This window comes from Aptenodytes forsteri, unplaced genomic scaffold (assembly GCF_000699145.1).
Source record: "Aptenodytes forsteri isolate BGI_AS27 unplaced genomic scaffold, ASM69914v1 Scaffold84, whole genome shotgun sequence".
Classification (NCBI taxonomy): Eukaryota; Metazoa; Chordata; class Aves; order Sphenisciformes; family Spheniscidae; genus Aptenodytes; species Aptenodytes forsteri.
This window is the reverse complement of record NW_008795492.1, coordinates 1,092,643-1,096,832: the sequence shown is the minus strand read 5'-3', so window position 1 is coordinate 1,096,832 and position 4,190 is coordinate 1,092,643. Positions and strand designations below refer to the sequence as shown.

The 4,190-nt window shown below is 45.2% G+C and overlaps 1 protein-coding gene across 1 annotated transcript in view; it reads right to left on the bottom strand.

Moving 5' to 3' along the window:
- Positions 1-4,190, bottom strand: part of TMC7 (transmembrane channel like 7) — a 20,954-nt gene that overhangs the window by 15,569 nt on the left and 1,195 nt on the right. The gene's annotated exons all lie outside the window — the stretch shown is intronic.

The window sequence follows — 4,190 nt, the reverse complement described above, 5'->3', positions numbered from 1 at the left end:
GCCGCGGAGCGCAGGAGCTGCGGCGGGGGTTTGGCCCCTTCCCCGGCGTCGCAGCTGTCCCTGGCTCAGCGCGGGGCTTCCCGAGGGCGCGGCGTGTGTCGCCCCGCTGCGAGGGGAGCGGCTGAGGCGCGCAGGGCCTGTTGTGTCCTGCACCGAGCTCCCTGTCTTTAGTCCTGGCCCCCCTCCCTCCATGGCATCGCTTTGTATCCTTAAACTGCTAGGTTTAAAATAAGGGTTTCGGGTTTGGGGACATGAGAGTCTTTTTATTCCTGTTGCCCAGGGCTTTCTTTAAAAATACCGTGAAGAAACACAGCAGGATGTAAACGCTACTAGCGGACCACCCTCCGTTAGAATGAGGCGAGGCCCAAGGACCCCACGTGCTGGGCGGTGGGGTGTTCTGGCTGCCGGGTGTCTCTCACAGACGTTTGGCTTAGAAATAGGCTTTGTTTCGATGTCTTCTGTTACTGTTAAATGTCCATGCTGGTGTTAGGTGCTGTAAAAATCTCTTGCAAACTGATGTTTGGTCAACTCCTGTTGGGTTGCGGGCCCAAACTCCCCAGCCTGTTCTGAGTGAGCGGATCCAGTGACACGGGCTGCAGTGGAAACAACACAACTTTACCCTTGAATGTGAAAACTGAGCACGAACTGGAGCAAAGAAAGTCAGTAGATGCTTGGATCTCTTTTTTCCATCTGACAGTGAGGAAACAGTGTTTTTCGTGTTAAGTTGTAGTAAACATCCCTGAGAGACTTATTTCTTGGAATAATTCTTGCCTTTAGTGTGAAAATAACAGCATGTGTGATGAAAAAGAAAAAAAAACCTCCAGTAGTTTCAAGTATTACATGTGGGGGGGAAAAAAGCATTTACAGAGTTTCTGACTGTATGCTACCAGTAGTTAAATTGATAACCAGATTTTTCTGAACATTCGTCATCCACTTTCTGCAGTACTTTTAAAAGTAAGTCATCGTTAGGTTTCAGAATGCTGAATCGGACATAAATGAGCACACTTAGTAACTTATCTCACCAGTGTGTCATCAGCTCAGGTATGTGATTTTCAAATTGCTTTATTGGCAATCAGAATCTATGTGGGTAATCAGTTTTCAAAATAAAATCATAAAATGTTATTGATAAAAGTGTAAGTTCTCAAAGTAATTTAGATGTACATGTTTATGATCAGTAAGTTGATGTATTACTGGCGGAAGAGAAAGATGTATCTTAAGGGGAATTGTGAAATACAGAGACATGGAATTAAAGCACAGGGACTTCCTTATTGCACTGACCTACTTTAAAAAAAACAAAGAACCACTTTGTAGGTGTTCTTGCCTTCATGCTGGTAGAGTGTCTAGAAAATAACTAATATGTTTTTTAGCTATTCTTCCATGAGAATAAGCTGTAACTTGCCCTCGTCCTTCAATGGGTCACTCTGGAGGCTAGTACAAGAGGGTAGGAATTCAAGCCTATTGCTTTTTTCCCTTCTTCTTTTCACAGATCTCCAGGATGATTTTTCCCAGGTGGGATTTTTTGTATAGCAAAGGCTGATGCTGCATGACTGTCTGCTGCTCTCCCGAGAGGCTGGGCTGTGCTTCAGCTTGAGAGCATGCAGGATCGGCTTGTTTGTAACAGAGCTGGATACCTCAGTGAAGCCCGTTACACGGGTGGTTGTGGTTCCCTGGTTGAGCGTCACGTTTCATGGGCGAAGCCCGTTACACGGGTGGTTGTGGTTCCTTGGTTGAGCATCACGTTTCATGGGCTTTGTTTGAACAGCTTCCAGTTGATCATTCCTGAAAATTCAGGAGATGGAAATTGAAATGTCTCAGTAGCATTCCTGAAAAATTGTTTAGTATTGTTCAGCATTCATGCTAAGTGTGTGATTCATATGCCAGATACGAGTGTGTATTGCATCACCAGAGCCTACGTACCCGCTTTTATTGGTCCCTTGAAGCCAACCAAGTGTGGGCCATCTTTGTATTTGTCTGTGAACGTAGAGCAGGGCCAGTTCTGCCTTAAATAGGAATACTTATGGTGTGAGACTTCCCTAGGGGTGTCATCTGGGGTGTCAGTTTTACTTTTTATTTATGTTCCTTTTCTTACCACTAAGAATACAAAGAAGAAAGGTGAGTAATACACTTGCTGATGAGACTCTTTCCAAAACTCCATGTGCTAGAAAAGTATTGGGTTAATGACCCCATGAGAACAAATTTAAATAAAGATAGGAGGAATTGAAACAAGATTGACTTCCTCAGGAATTTTGTGAGAACATTCTCTATTCTCTCTTTTTTTCAGTCGAGAAAACTTTTTAGACACTTGGAAATGTTCCAATGAATTTTATGGATCACAGCAATCCCAGGTGGGAAAACAGGAAGACAAGCATGCTGAGAAGGAGAGAATGGATGATTCTGCCAGAGCCCAACAGTCACACGCAGGGACTGTGGCAGGTTCCTCTCGTGCATTGTTTGTCCAATGTACCTTATTCACAAAAGCAGCAGTTTTCAGTCTGTGCTGAGCATGGAAGCCAGTGCCATATACTGTTTCCCGTGATGCTGGAGATCCGTCTGTCACATTTAGTAACACCATGTGTTTCTGGGACACTTTTTATTTCCTATGGTTCCTCTTCATGATGCCACAGTTCAAAAACACTTCTAAACATTCAGGGAAGTTCTGAGTGATCGTTTTAATTTCGGGGCGATCTTGTGTTCGACTACCCTGTGCTGTGGCCTGTGCAGCATGCAGGCAGCTCCTGGATCAGTACAAGAGATCTGCAGACAAGTTCTCTGCAGTCATGCCAGGAATGTTGCTTTGGGCAAAACGTAATCTTAAAGTAGTATTAGAAAACTTCACTTAAATCCATGTTGAATGCGTCTGGTACAGGACAGACGTGTTTTACCCAGTTTAGGAGCTGGAAAAGCACTAGCCGTTTGGCAAAAGTGATCCTCAACCATTACAACAGCACAGCTTCTGAACACAGAGCAAATTGATTTGTTACCAATTCCCCACTGGCTAGCGAGGGTACCTTTAATCCAAAGACTTTTTCGTTTGTTTGTTTGTTTGTTTTTTAATCTTGCTGACCAGAGAAGTTACTTAGGAATAGTTGCTGGAAGTGGCTGTGTGTTTTTCTGGGGAGATAAAATATGCCAAAATGGTGTAACAAGCTGTATTCACACAAAGGTGGCTGGGGTTCTATAATTCTGTACAGTATTAGCACAAAGGAAAAAAGTAATGGGCAGAACACAGGTCTGGGACAGCAGAGCCAGTCTTGTCCTTACCCTGTTTCCCTTTTCACCTGTGCCTGTCCCAGTGGTGGCTGTTGGGCCCCACATTCGGTTTGAGGGTGCTTCTCTGTTCAGAGGACAGCATTAGCCGTCGGGAAGGGCACTGGGCACCAGTCTGGCAGTGACTATTGTGTGGTGGGTGTGCTGGGGTAACCCTGAGTCCAGCTGGCAACATCCAGCTGCTACGGAGTAGTTAAAGTAATAGAGGCATCCCTGCTGAGCTGCTTTCGGACAGAAATTCCTGCAAGAGGCACCACCCCAGCACTTCATTGGCTTCTCTGTATTGCACCCTGCCTGGTGCTCAGCTGTAGCTTTGTCCAGTCCATAGTTTTGCCCATGTCTGCCTGAAAGGAAGACACATAGGGAGGGGAGGAAGACAAGAAAAATCAGTATCTCTGTGTCACACTAAAGGAGAAGTTGTTCCTTCTGGTCCCTACAGAGTACAGGAAGACAGGGCTGGTGTTAAATTCCCCGTGCAGGAGCTGCTAATTACTGCCTGTATTACCGTGAACTATTTTTTTTCACCCCTAGATGAGCCTTCCTGTAATACGAATGAAAATATGTGAGGTTAAGATTGTTCTTTATCTCTGCTCTACAAATGATTAATCCAGGGATAAAGGTAACACATCATGTCTCTGAAAACCATTTCTCTCTGTCCTTTTGTTGTGGTGTTACTGCGACCCAGGCCAGAAGCAAAGCATGTTTTAATTCATGAAGGGAAGGAGACTGAATGAATGTCTTGGAGATCCAATAGAAATAAAGCAACGTGTTCTATAGCAGGTAACACGAAAAGGACTTTTTTTTGTTGTTTTCCTTTCTCTCTTTGGGCTGTCAGAGCAGGACTCCAGCTCCCCCTTTCCGCGGGGGTGCAGTTCCGTGCACAGCCCGTTCGGGGGGAGGGAAAGGGAAGCGAAGCGGGCGGC